This window comes from Canis lupus, chromosome 8 (assembly GCF_003254725.2).
Source record: "Canis lupus dingo isolate Sandy chromosome 8, ASM325472v2, whole genome shotgun sequence".
NCBI classification, from domain to species: Eukaryota; Metazoa; Chordata; class Mammalia; order Carnivora; family Canidae; genus Canis; species Canis lupus.
The window spans coordinates 72,402,418-72,416,719 of record NC_064250.1 but is presented as its reverse complement, the minus strand read 5'-3'; the positions used below and the strand labels follow the sequence as shown (position 1 = coordinate 72,416,719).

The 14,302-nt window shown below is 54.9% G+C and overlaps 2 long non-coding RNA genes across 2 annotated transcripts; one reads left to right on the top strand and one right to left on the bottom strand.

Moving 5' to 3' along the window:
* The first annotated feature begins 1,454 nt into the window (after window positions 1-1,454).
* LOC118355425 (uncharacterized) lies at window positions 1,455-8,888 on the top strand. The gene is made up of 2 exons (XR_004817828.2): window positions 1,455-3,990; window positions 7,282-8,888. It is a non-coding gene; the product is annotated as an uncharacterized LOC118355425 (long non-coding RNA).
* LOC118355426 (uncharacterized) lies at window positions 7,391-9,026 on the bottom strand. The gene is made up of 3 exons (XR_004817829.2): window positions 8,811-9,026; window positions 7,643-7,845; window positions 7,391-7,516 (listed from the first exon to the last, which is right to left on the bottom strand). It is a non-coding gene; the product is annotated as an uncharacterized LOC118355426 (long non-coding RNA).
* Between the last annotated feature and the right edge of the window lie 5,276 nt (window positions 9,027-14,302).

Sequence of the window (14,302 nt, the reverse complement as noted above, 5' to 3'; positions counted from 1 at the left end):
GATTGTCCCACCAAAGTCTCCTCTTCCCGGCGCCTGTCTCAGCGTTGGCGTCAGCTTTGTCTCTCCCTCCCCGCGGCCCTGCTCTGGCCATGCCTGCCTGTTGCTCACGGCCTACGGCTCATTGCCTGGGGCCCTTGCAGGAAGGCCATGCTGGTCATGAGGGGCCCCACCCCCGGGAGAATTCTGAGGACGACCCCCACCCTCGGACATTCTCAGCCCACATTCTGGGGGCGAGGAGTGTGGGCTGCTTTCTACAAGGCCTCGGTTCAACAAGGGGGCGGCTCTCCGAAAGAGGAGGGCCGGTTAGTAAGACGTCTGCAGGGGCTGTGGGCCCGACTGGTAAGATCCCCTTCCCTACAGATGGAGGTGGCCTCCCTGGAAAGATGTGGCTCCCAGGGCTCAGGACCCCAGGTGGGAGAGACGTATCCACCCGGACTGGACATCCGCACTGAGGAAGCCTCTGGAGGGCTGCCGGGAGAGGCTGGCAAGCTTGGCCTTGGCCACAGGGGTGGTCAGCTATCTGGCAGCGGCTCCTTGGTGCTGGGTATTGAGAGGTCACCTTTCATGTGAAATCAGGAAGAGGCTGGAAGACTTAGAAGCCGGTAGTCAGGTTCCCTCCTTCCCATGTCAGGCCTACAGGGCGGCACACGGGGCTTCCTCTTGCCCGGGGCACAGCAGAGCATTTCCATTTTATAGATAGAGTCTGAGCAGATTAACCCCAGGGGTGGTAAGATGTGTCTGAGCTGGGGGTTTCCTGTCAGCAGGCACTTCTTTTGCTTTGCCCTGGCTCTGTCATGGGATACTTAAGGCTGCTTGGTGTTAAAACCATTACAGTATCCGGTATCCATCCATCCATGCACCCACCCACCCACCATCCATTCACCCATCCATCCATCCACCCACCTACCCACCCACCACCATTCATCCATCTACCTACCCACCCACTGTCAATCCTCCATCCATCCATTTGTTTACCCCCGACCCACTCATCCATCCATGCATCCATCCATCCACTCATCTACCTACCCACCCACCACCATTCATCCATCTACCTACCCACCCACTGTCAATCCTCCATCCATCCATCCATCCATCCGTCTACCCCCGACCCACTCATCCATCCATCCATCCATCCATCCATCTATCCATCCACTCATCTATCCAACCATCTACCTACCTACCCACCATCCTTTTACCCATCCATCCACTCATCGACCCATCCACTCACTTACCACCTACCATTTATCCATCCACTCATCCATCCAGCCATCCACCTACCCACCCACCATCTACCCATTCAGCCATTCAGCCATCGACCCACCCACCCACCATGCATCCATCCATCTATCCACTATCCATCCATCCATCCATCCATCCATCATTTGCCTACCCACCCACCCACCCACTCATCCATCTATCCATCCACTCATCTATTCAACCATCTATCTACCCACCCACCATCCATTCACCCATCCATCCATCCATCCATCCATCCACCCACCTACCCACCCATCATTCATCTATCCATCCATCTGCCTACCCACCCACCATCCACTTATCCATCCATCCACTCATCCATCCATCCATCCATCCACCCACCCACCTACCCACCATCCATCCAATATTTATTGAGAGCCTACTGTGTGCTGGGCGCAGGGTTGGTACTTGTTCAACCAGGTAAGCAAAGGCACAGCAACACCCTTGAGTTGGGTTGCCAAATTTGGCAAATAACAATACAGGACAATAAATAAATAAATAAATAAATAAATAAAATACAGGACATCCAGTTAAATTTCAATTTCAGATGAACAATGAATCCTGTTTTGATATAAGTATATAACTGTGTCCCACGTATTACACGGGGCATACTTAGGCTGAAACTTACTTGTTGTTTGTCTGAGATTCAGATTTAACTGGGCATTCTGCGTTATCTGGTAGCCCTGCCCTGGGCGGCTCATGAAACAATGGGGTGATAACACACATCCGCATTCCACGTGAAGGATCTAACTTAATCCTTTTCAAAATCTATGAACTTGGGGATATTATGTCCATTTTAAAATTGTGAATACAGAGGCTCAGAGAGGTTAAGAGAGTTGCCCAGTGGGTGATGGCTAAGCCAGAAACACAAAAGAGATGTTTTGGGTTTTTTTGAAAAGTATTTGTTACTAAAATATCAAGCCAGGCAAAAAGAAGTTACAAAAAGAGTCTGTGGAAGTCATTTTAAATCTGACCACCATTGTTCAGTTGCTGAGCTTTATTCCAGACATCGTGCTTTGCAAATACAATGTAGACTGAAGGAGGTTGGAAGTCACTGAAACGCAGAATGGGATAATCCTGGAATGCTTTTACCCTAAAATCAAACATCAAATTTGTCTCATTTGGATTTAAACAGAAGGAATTGCTGAATTTCAGGGAAATGTCTTATGACCACAAAGGAGCCTGGTTCTCAGATCGTCTCCCTAGACTGAAAGGCACGGACACGAGAGCGCGCAGGGACGGCGGTCCTGTCTCTGCTGCCGCGGTGGGCGCCCACTGATGCCCTTGTGGACGCGGGCCCGGCACCGTCCCCGGCTTCCTCCTCTGCTTCCCGAATGCACGGCACCTGTGGTTCCTCCCGGGACAGGGTCACCGAAGTGGAGCATCTGATGGCACCACCTGAACCGCGCTGTGACCAACATGCCGGGGGAGGCGACCGTCCCCCCGCCCTGCCCCTGAGCTCCCCTCATTTCCCCTCCTGCCCGCACCCCTACCCAAGGATACCCGAGTGCTATTCGTCCCGTTTGTCTCCTGGGCTTTGGTCTTCCTACAAGGGGGGCCTCCAGCGTGAGCTCCCTGGCGTCTGCTTGCTCAGTCCAGCACGAGGTCCGGGGGCTCCTGCGTCGTCTGCGCCATCCCAGTGGGCGGCCGGCCCCCATTTATTCACCGGTGTTGCCACTGATGGAGAGGCTTCCAGCTTTTGGCCTCTGTGTTGCCCTGAGCACTCTAGTACGTGTTGTGGGACACGCGTGTGCCCGTTTCTGCTGCGTGACTCTTAGCTGCGTGTCTGCGTACGTTTAGCTTTCACAGATCGCGCCAAACACGTTTGCCAAAGCGGTTGGTTGTGCCAGCTTTCGCTGTCCCGGAGATGCGCGAGAGCTCCGGTTAATCCACATCTTTGCCAATAATTGGAAGGTTTTGTCTTCGTGTTGACCCTCCTGTGGGTTTGTGGTATGACCTTGTGATTTTTGTTTAAGATTTTATTTATTCCTGAGAGACACAGAGAAGGAGGCAGAGACACAGGCAGAGGGAGAAGCAGGCTCCATGCAGGGAGCCCGATGTGGACTCGATCCCGGGATCCCCAGGATGACGCCCTGAGGGGAAGGCAGACGCTCAACCCCTGCGCCCCCCAGGCGCCCCTCATGCTGTGATTTTAATCTGCATTTTCCTCCTGGTTAGTGAAATGGGCGCCTTTTTACATGTTTACTGACCTCTGGACACTCCCACTTTGTGATGTAGTCTGCCCACTTCCCTGTGGAGTTGATCTTTTTCCTGTTGATTTGCAGGAGTTCTTTACATATTTATGCGTCCTGGACATAAGTCCTTGATGCTTTGCTGCACATCGTATTGCAAATGCCCCACCGGCTGTGACGCGCATAGTTTTACTGGTGTTTTAAACTCCGCGAGGTGCCAAGGCACTGTCGTGCGCTGTATCTTTGCTTGAATTTGTCCACAAACGTCATCCTTTCAGGACTTCTTCACCTTTTCCTACATTTTCACGCCTACACCCGGGCTCCTTTTCCTCTGGCGTTTGGTCTGAGCGCAGGGCCGGGGAGATGACGGACTCTGTGTTTGTCTCACCTTCTCCTCGGATCGCTGTTTTGGGCTGACCTTTCCCCACCGCCTGCACTCCGAGGAGCTCCTCCTTGTCTCCCGCTTCTCCTGGGTGTCAGTCACATTTCCTGCACTTTGCACGTCTAGTGATTTGGGGCTGTGTCCTGCACATCGTGGCTGGTATGTTGCAGGGGCTTGGGGCTCTGTGGGGTTCTCTTTCAGAGCATTCTTTTTTTTTTTTTATGTTGTTGTTTGTTTATTGAGGGGTTAACTGAACTGGACTCAAGCTGTAAACACTGCGCCCTCTGTGTAAATCTCTGTGCTGTTAGCTGAGCTGCTTAGAATCTGTCCCGTGCAAACAGAGCTCACGGAGCAGCCAGGGGCTTGAGCGGAATTCATCAGGGAGGATTCCAGGCTCCCTTTCTGGGGTCGCCCCTCACTTTCCATCTGCTGTGGTCACCCCAACTCTGTCCTCTGGTTCTTTTTTTTTTTTTAAAGATTTTATTTATTTATTCATGGGAGACAGAGACAGAGAGAGAAAGAGGCAGAGACACAGGCAGAGGGAGAGGGAGAAGCAGGCTCCATGCAGGGAGCCCGACGCGGGACTCCATCCTGGGACTCCAGGATCACGCCCTGAGCTGCAGGTGGTGCTAAACCGCTGAGCCACCCGTCCTCTGGTTCTTGAAGCCAGCAGGACCGTGGGTTCCCTCAGGGTTTTGGCCTGCCCTCAGATGTAGAGGCACGGCGTGGGACGCTGACCCAGCCAGTCCCGTCTCCTGAGCCTCTGAGCACGACGGCCTCTGTCTGGTTGTGGCTGCTCTCCACGCTGTTGGATAGTTGTCTCTGTCCAGCAATCGTGGACTTTGCTGCACCAGAGCTGGTCCAATTGGAGCCACTTGGCCATTGAGCAATGCTGGGGCAGTTAGGACAGAGTAGGGCTGGGTCCCAGGCCCAGTCGGGGTGGACCGGGGCAGGATGGGGGTGTCACTTGGTGAGACTCGCTCTTGCTCTGGGTAGCCTTGGTTCGGGGGCTTTTCTCATCAGAGATTTAACCAGGAGCCTGGGTTAAAGCCCAGCCTCCTGCTGGACACAGCACCAACATCTCACAAGTGTTTTGGAGTGTGTGGGACCAACGGTGTTTCTGAGGACCCTGAAGCCTCTAGTTTTGTCACTGTTACCCCCGTGGGTGTGGGAAGGTTCTCTGGGTTCTCTTTCTGTCATGGGGGCTCCCTGCCTGGGCCCAGCCCTGTCCTCGGCCCCGTGCCTGTAACCCACAAACACTCCTGGTGAGCAGGATGCCCGGGATCATTGGCTGAGTGGGCTCTCCCCTCTGGGGATGGGTCTCCACGGCCCCACTGCTCTCTGAGACTCAGCCGTGAGGCTCTAGTGTGCGTGGGCCCTCTCATCTCCATCAGGAGTGACACCTTCCACGGGAGACCCACCCATTCCTGCCCCTTCAGGCCCAGCACCATCAGCCTTCCCAGGTAATAAAGATCAGATGAGAGGCAGGACCTGAAAGTCTGTTGAAATCACCGTTTTCCATATGACATTAAACAACAACAAGAAAAAGCCCAAACTTTTAAAACATGAGAGCCTTTGGCCCCAGTAATACCAATCCTGGGACTTACTGCAAGATGATGATTTATTTTTTTTATCTTTTTATTTTTTAAAGATTTTTGTTTATTTATTCCTGAGAGAGAGAGAGAGAGAGAGAGAGAGAGAGAGGCAGAGACATAGGCAGAGGGAGAAGCAGGCTCCCTGCGGGGAGCCTGATGTGGGGACTTGATCCCAGGGCCTCCAGGATCACGCCCTGAGCCGAAGGCAGGTGCTAAACCACTGAGCCACCCAGAGATCCCAAGATGATGATTTAGAATGTGCGTGAAGAATGAGCTCCAGGGGATCCCTGGGTGGCTCAGTGGTTTAGCACCTGCCTTTGGCCCAGGGTGTGATCCCCGGGTCCCAGGATCGAGTCCCACGTCGGGCTCCCTGCATGGAGCCTGCTTCTCCCTCTGCCTGTGTCTCTGCCTCTCACTCTGTGTCTATCATGAATAAATAAATAAAAATCTTAAAAAAAAAAAAAAAAGAACGAGCTCCAGGAGGTTGATAGCAGTGCTGTTTACAATGTTGAAAGGAAAACCCTAGAAAGAATGATTTCCCCACAGTAGGTTGAAGAAAACATTTGGGTTTTTGCAAACGGTATTAAGTCACACGGTTGTTAAAAATATTGCAGCAGGGGCACCTGGGTGACTCAGCAGTTGAGCGCCTGCCTTCAGCCCAGGGTGTGATCCTGGATCCAGGGATCGAGTCCCGCGTCGGGCTCCCTGCGTGGACCCTGCTTCTCCCTCTGCCTGCGTCTCTGCCTCTCTCTGTGTCCCTCATAAATAAATAAATAAAATCTTAAAAAAAAACATTGCGGCACATTTGGCGGAAATGGGATCATGTTCTGTGGTTGATGGAAGTCAGCAAAACCCAAAGCAGCGGTGTTGACGGCGTCTGTGTCCACGTCACACTCTGAGTATTCGCTACCTTTAGGTTGTTCCTATTCTCTGACTTTCTAAGAGAATGACTATTTTTTGGGCCGTGTTTTGAGGTACGACGTATGTGCAGTAAAATGCATCCGCGCAGGTGTGCAGCTTGGCGAGCTCTGACAGCCAGCGCGACCCACACCCAGAACAGGATGGGGAGAATGTCTCCTTCAGGGAGCTCCCCGCCTCCTGCTGCTCCCCGGGGTGTGGGGCCAACACACTAATCCGAGGAGCGTGTTTCGAGCTAGAAGTCGGCCGCCGTCCTGCATGGCGGGCCCGGGTCACGGAGGCGGCGCCGGGCGGGCGCCCCGCAGGTGCCGAGGAGGGACCCGGGCTGCCAGTCCTGCAGCTGTGACCCCGCGGTCACCTGGCCCGAGGCACAGAAGGCCTTTGTCCTGACTGGGCTGTCACCTGCCCTGTGACCCACAGGAGGGAGGGAGAACCGGCCGCATTCCAGGGTGAGGACTCGAGGTCCTCCCTTCTCAGCCGCGCGCACCTGTCAACCATTCTCAGGACGGAGCTGGGGCCTCAGCGGCCGTGGGGTGACACCTCTAACCAGCGGCCCAGGCAGTGGCGGGCGAGGGTGGGGCCCAGTGCCGCAGGGCCCGGGGAGGAGCTCGTTCACTTCTGGAAGCTGAGGCTCAAGATCGCGGCGCCGCAGGGCCGGTTCCGGGGACCAGGCAGAGGCCGCCTCCCTGTGGGGCCGTCCAGGGCGAGCGAGACCCGGGCCTTGTCCTCTTACAGGGGCACCAGCCCAGTTGGGTCAGGACCTCACGACCTCACTTAACCTTTGTCACCACCAACACCACCCCACCTGGCCTGTCCCCAGGTCCAGTCACCCTGGAATTAGGACTTCAACGGGGGAGTTTTGGGGGTGACACAATTCAGCCCCAGCAACAGCTACCCCACCAGGTGCTCCCCACCCTCCTTGTCACTTCCTCCGCAGGTGGCCCCAGGTCCGCCCTCCCGGGCCCCTGGCTCCACTCCAGGAATGCCCCGGCTTCTTTTCTCCTGCACCAGCGGGACCTCGGGGGGCCTCGGCGGGGACGTGGGGACGTGAGGCATGCGGGCCGCTGGAGGACTGGAAAGCAGCACACCTGCCCAGCGCGATGCTTACTCCTCTGGTCCAAGAGAAATCAAACACTTCCTGTGCCTGGATTCCTGCCCAGCTCGCAATGCCCCTGGAGAAGATGGTGAAGAGTGTGTGTGCGCGTGTGTGTGCGCGCACGCACATGTGCCCTGGGAGAGGGTGGTCCCAGCCTCCCCAGTCCCCCCGCCCAGGCCCTGCCCAGAGATGAAGGAGTGACCTCATCCAGGTGTGGGCAGGTCTCCCAGCGCCCCTGGAACAGCCCCCACTCTCCGAGACAAAGACCTCATCACACAGTGACTTTCAGGTGGCAGAGAGGAGAGCAGAGCTTTTCGGTGGCCGGCTTCCCACCAGGGCACCTCCAGGGCCTGTTTTCTCTGTCCTGTCCCCGTTGGTGGCTACACGAGCTCTTCCCCATTCAACCTGGGGAAGCCACAGGTGCAGGCAAGGTTGGATTTAGGGAACTAGAAAAACCAAACAAGACCCCGGTGGGAAAGCCCGGGCACTGAGATTGTCCTGACAGGAGTGGGGTGTCGTGGGAGGAGAGGGCCTGCAGGGAGGCGGGAAGGGGACACTAGGAGGTGGGGGGTTGGCCCCCAGGGGAGGCTGCAGGGGTGGTGCACCTGCCGGGATGAGGGGTTGTTGAGAACAGAAGGATGGCTGCCCTGGCACCCACCTCCCCCCTCAGCCTCTATGCTGGGTGGGTGAGTGATCAGTAGTTGGGAAGCCCTTGGTGGATGGGGGGAGGTTGAAGGTGAAGCTCTGACGGTGGGGGGGCTTGCTAAGGGCACTTCTGACGGGATGTGCTTCTGATGCCAGTTCCTGCGCACCGGCCAGGCCTTCTTCGCTCACCTCTGTCCCACACTGTCCCCCTGGAGCCGGCCTCAGATTGATGGGGGAGCGAAGGCAGGGCACAGGAGGGGGTCCCCCCCACCCCGCAGGTGCTCCTGCCTGCCCTGAGGCTAGGGGAATGGTCAGAGACCACAGCCCAGCAGGACAGGAGCCTCCCTCAGTGCACCAGTGTCTTAGGGGTTTACAAGGAAAAACACTCTTATCAATAGCAGATAGCCGAACTTCCTGGAGCCCTAACATCACCCTCCCCTCCACGGTGAGGTGGGAAAACAAAGGTGGAAGGGAATGTCAATAAAATAAAATTTCCTTATGACCTGCAGCCCATTGACAAACACAGGAGGCAGGCCTAGTAGAACATTCCTCCAGGAAGCTCCCCACTGTCTCAGTGTTAATGCTTTACTAGAGGGAAAACCACCGGAGCCTGCCCACGGCCAGGCCCCCAGGATCCTGAGAGTCCTCTTTAGCATATCAAAGACCTCTTGGACACCCCCCTCTGTCCTGATCTCTCCCAACTCCTAAGTATGTTATCAGCTCACCTCACAGCCCCGGGGCTGCAGCTCTTCCTGCCCATGGTCCGTCCCTGTGCTTTAATAAAACCACCTTTTTGCACCAAAGACATCTCAAGAATTCTTTCTTGGCCATCGGCTCTGGACCTCACCCACATTCCAAAATGACATCAAGAACCTGCAGGCTGGGGGCATCACAATGCCGGATTTCAGGTTGTACGACAGAGCTGTGGTCATCAAGACAGTGTGGTCCTGGCACAAAAACAGACACACAGATCAATGGAACAGATTAGAGAATCCAGAAGTAGACCCTCAACTCTATCTATGGTCAATGAATATTCGACAGAGCAGGAAAGACTGCCCACTGGAAAAAGGACAGTGTCTTCAATAAATGGTGCCGGGAACATTGGACAGCCACGTGCAGAAGAATGAAACTAGACCATTCTCTCACACCAGACACAAAGATAAACTCAAAACGGATGAAAGATCTAAATGTGAGACACACACACAGGCAACACCCTTTTTGAACTTGGCCACAGCAACTTCTTGCAAGATCCATGAAGGCAAGAGAAACAAAAGCAAAAATGAACTATTGTGACTTCATCAAGATAAAAAGCTTCTGCACAGCAAAGGGCACAGTCAACAAACCTAAAAGACAACCTACAGATGGGAGAAGCTATTTGGAGATGACGAATCAGATAAAGGGCTAGTTTCCAAGATCTATAAAGAACATCTTAAAATCAACACCAAAGAGACAAACAATCCAATCATGAAATGGGCAAAACACATGAAGAGAAATCTCACAGAGGAAGACATAGACATGGCCAACATGCACATGAGAAAATGCTCCTCATCACTTGCCATCAGGGAAATACAAATCCAAACCACAATGAGATCCCACTTCACACCAGTGAGAATGGGGAAAATGAACAAGGCAGGAAACAACAAATGTTGTTGTTGCGGAGAAAAGGGAACCCTCTTACACTGTTGGTGGGAATGTGACCTGGTGCAGCCACTCTGGAAAACTGTGTGGAGGTTCCTCAAAGAGTTAAAAATAGATCTGCCCTACGACCCAGCAATCGCACTGCTGGGGATTTACCCCAAAGATACAGATGCAGTGAAACGCCGGGACACCTGCACCCCGATGTTTCTAGCAGCAATGTCCACAATAGCCAAACTGTGGAAGGAGCCTCGGTGTCCATCGGAAGATGAGTGGATAAAGAAGATGTGGTCTATGTATGCAATAGAATATTCCTCAGCCATTAGAAACGACCAATACCCACCATTTGCTTCGACGTGGATGGAACTGGAGGGTATTATGCTGAGTGAAGTAAGTCAATCAGAGAAGGACAAACATTATATGGTCTCATTCATTTGGGGAATATAAAAAGTAGTGAAAGGGAATAAAGGGGAAAGGAGAAAAAATGAGTGGGAAATATCAGAGGGAGACAGAACATAAAGACTCCTAACTCTGGGAAATGAACTAGGGGTAGTGGAAGGGGAGGTGGGCGGGGGGTGAGGGTGACTGGGTGACGGGCCCTGAGGGGGGCACTTGTGGGATGAGCACCGGGTGTTATGCTGTATGTTGGCAAATCGAATGAAAAAAAAAAAAAGAGAGAGAGACCCTGCAGGTTAAGGCTCAGTCCCACAAGACTGCCCCTCCCACCCTCAAGATGCCAATGGCCAGTTGTCACCTGTGCTTCTGACCAACTGGCTGTAGGTCAGAGATTTCAGGGACCCCCTTTGTGGGTTCCATTAATTTGCTCACAGAAGCTGGAGAAACATTTTACTTACTAGATCACCGGTTTATTTATGGTATGACTCAGGAGCAGCCGACTGAAGAGGTGCGGAGGGCGAGGGAAGGGAAGGGGCGGGCCTTCGTCAGGCCCCTGAGCTCAGGGCTCTCCCGGAACCTCCAAGACTTCAACCACCAGGAGCTCTCCGACCCCAACCTCATCCTTTTCAGCTTCTTATGGAGGCTTTGCACAGCTGTGATGGACTAAATCATCGGCCATTGGTGATTGATACAACCCCCCCATCCCCACCCATTGCCCCTCCCCAGAGGTCAGGGGTGGGACTCCTGAGCAAGCAGTCCCAACCTAGGGGCTTTCCAACATCACCTCATTATCATACAAAAGACACCCTAAAGGCTCTCAGCACTTAGAAAATCCCCGGGGTTTTTAGGAACCCTGTGCCAGAACTCAGGTGAGAGCACCTGTCATCACCAGGTGGGGTGACCTGTCCTCCTCGGACTCTGAGGAAATACCACCAGGCTGGGCAGCTCACAGGAGCCAGAGCCAGAACCAGGGCCAGGACCAGGGCCAGAGCCAGAACCAAAGCCAGGACCAGGGCCAGGACCAGGGCCAGGTCTAGATTCAGAACTGGAACCAGAGCCAGAACCAGAGCCAGAGCCAGGACCAGGGCTAGGACCAGAGCCAGAGCCAGAACCAGAGCTAGAACCAGATCCAGAATTGGAACCAGAGCCGGAACCAGAGCCAGAGCCAGGACCAGAGCCAGAACCAGGGCCAGGACCAGATCCAGAGCCAGAGCCAGAGCCAGAGCCAGGACCAGAGCCAGGACCAGGACCAGGACCAGGGCCAGGACCAGATCCAGAGCCAGAGCCAGAGCCAGGACCAGAGCCAGGACCAGGACCAGGACCAGGGCCAGGACCAGATCCAGAGCCAGAGCCAGAGCCAGGACCAGAGCCAGGACCAGGACCAGGACCAGGGCCAGGACCAGATCCAGAACTGGAACTAGAGCCGGAACCAGGGCCAGAGCCAGGGCTAGAGCCAGGACCAGAGCCAGGACCAGGACCAGGACCAGGGCCAGGACCAGATTCAGAACTGGAACCAGAACCGGAACCAGAGCCAAAGCCAGGACCAGAGCCAGGACCAGAAGACACTTCCTCAGGCCAGAGTAGCCGGAGGCGCTGGACCAGAGCCTGGGGAAGGAGGACAGCTACTTCTAAGCGCAGCATGTGAAGCACCATCCCGGGAGCGGACGGCCCGAGCATGTAAACAAGCAAGAAGACATAAAATCAAATACAGCAAATGGGTTAGATCTATTTAAGTAGGTGCAGGAGTACATTATTGATAAGAAAGAAGAGGGGCGCCTGGGTGGCTCAGTGGGTTAGGTGTCTGACTTCGGCTCAGGTCAGGATCCTGGGGTCCTGGGAAGGAGCCCAGAGTCCAGCTGCCTGTTTAGCGGGGAGTCTGCTGTTCCTTTGTTCCTACTCCCTGCTTTTGCTCTCTCGTACTTTCTCTCAAATAAATAAATAAAAATCTTAAAAAAAAAAAAAAAGAACAAGAAAGAAATAATAAGAAAAAGGGACCTAGTGGAAACATTAGGTTTGATAAGCATGACCATAGATGAGAAATAGCAGGACGGGGACAGCTGGACCGGGGGCAAGTTGTGAGGGCAGAGGGAGCACTGGAGGGGCAGGAGGAAACCACAGCGAGATGAGGCTGGAGATGCAGAAGAGAAGCTGAAAGACGCAGAGGACAAAGTGGAGGTGGCCCTGGACACAGGAGCCCCCGAGGGCAGGGGAAGGTGCCAGTGCCATGAGCCCTGGCTGTGCGGGGGGCCGGGAGGGTGCCACACTCACAAGGGGGAGCACCAGGGTTGCAGTCAGGCCCCCAGATCTCTCAGCGGGGATAGAACCCACCTGGGAAGTGTGGGGTCAGCAGAGTCCAGGAAAACCCTCTGGACAGCAGGGGGTGGGCAGAGGGGCAGGTGCCGTAAGGAACAGGCGGAAAGAGCTGTGCAAGTCGGCACAGGAGCTGGACTTCACCCTAGAGGGAGCAGGAGAGATGAGTTACAGTCGGATGCTGTACAGAGACGCTGGAAGGAAGAGAGCGGAGTGTAGCGTCCCTGCGGGCACGGGGGCGCCCAGGCAGAGGCCCACGAACCCCTCCCCGTGTCAGGTACTGGAGGCTGCACAACAGAGCACCCCAGCACTTAGTGGTGCAAAACACAACCACCAGTTGCTTTCTGACACACTCTGCGAGCTTGGGCTTGGCTTTCACTTGGGCTCAGGTGTTGCTTGGGTTACTGTCATCTGAAGGTGCGACTGGGGCTCTGGGTTGGTTTCCACAGAGACAGATTCACATGGTGAGCAAGCCATGTCCCCTGTGCGCGCCTCCCCGTGTGCCCCTCCCCATGCCTGCCCCCCTCAGGCCTGCCTCCCCCGTGCACCCCTCCTCGTGTGTGCCTCCCCATGCGTGCTCCTTGTGCGCACCTTCCCGTGCCTGCCTCCCCTGTGCTTGCCTTCCTCGTGCACCACCCCGTGTGCCCCCCTGTGCACCCCTCCCCCGTGCATGCCTTTCCGTGCGCCCCTCCCATTCGCCTCCCCATGTGTGCCCGATGCTTGAGCATCCTCACCACGTGGTGGCTGACTCCCCCAGTGCAAGTGCTCCAGGAAATCAAGGTGGAGGCTGGAATCCCATTTATGACCTCAGCCCAGAAATCAACATTGCGAGGTCCCCCGCTGCCTCTGCGAGCCCCATGAGCATGATGTGACATGGGTGGGAGCACACAGGGGCAGGGGTGCTGGCGCCAAGGACACCCAGGCCCTCTTGGAGGTTGGCTATCGCTTCAAAACAAGCTTAGAGACAGTAAGATATGACCCATATCAGAATTAGAGAAAAACTGAAAATTATTTTGGAAATGCAGATGAAACCAGAGGCGATACACATAAACACAGAGGTAAATATTTTGAGAAAGAGAAAAGGAAGTACGGACACGTGAAAAGATTTCGAGAGAACGTGCCAAATACGGAGAAGGCGTAAAGACCTGGTGGATGTTTCTCGGAGAGAAGGTACAGGGGTCACTAGCACAGAAACACACGATCAGCACTTGGGAAGGGCCAGTGGGAACTGCAGGGAGGGGTCACTTCATGCCCACGAGGATGGTCACACTGAGAGGGGTGAGCAGCCGAGCTGGCGAGGAGGTGAGGCTGGACCCTCGGGCACCGTGATGGGGACGGAGGGGACTGGACCCACGGGACTTGCTGGGGACAAGGGACAGAGTGTGGCCTCCTGGGTAAACAGTCTGGCAGTTCCTCAAACTGTGAAACATGGAGCTCCCGAATGGCCGGCACTTGCGCCCTTTGGCACACACCCAAGAGAACAGAGAGAATTGAAGGCTCTGTCCGCACAAGAACTTGTCCGTGACCGTTGATAGCATTATTTACAACAGCCGAAAGGAGAAGCAGCCCAGATACGCGTCACGCGATAACAAAACGCGGGGTGCCCGTATAATGATGTTCAACTGTAACCAGGACTGAAGCGTGACACGGGGACAGGAGTGGAAGTTAGAAACAGCGCTAGCGGGGCGCCTGCGTGGCGGAGTCGCCCAGCCTCTGGCTCTTGCTTTCAGCTCAGGTCATGACCTCAGGGTCGAGGGATCGAGCCCGCGTGGGACTCTGCGCCCGGTGGGGAGTCTGCTTGAGATCCCTTCTTCCTCTCCCTCTGCTCCTTCCCCCCTTGTGAACTCGCGCTCTCTCTGGGTCTCTCTCAAATCGA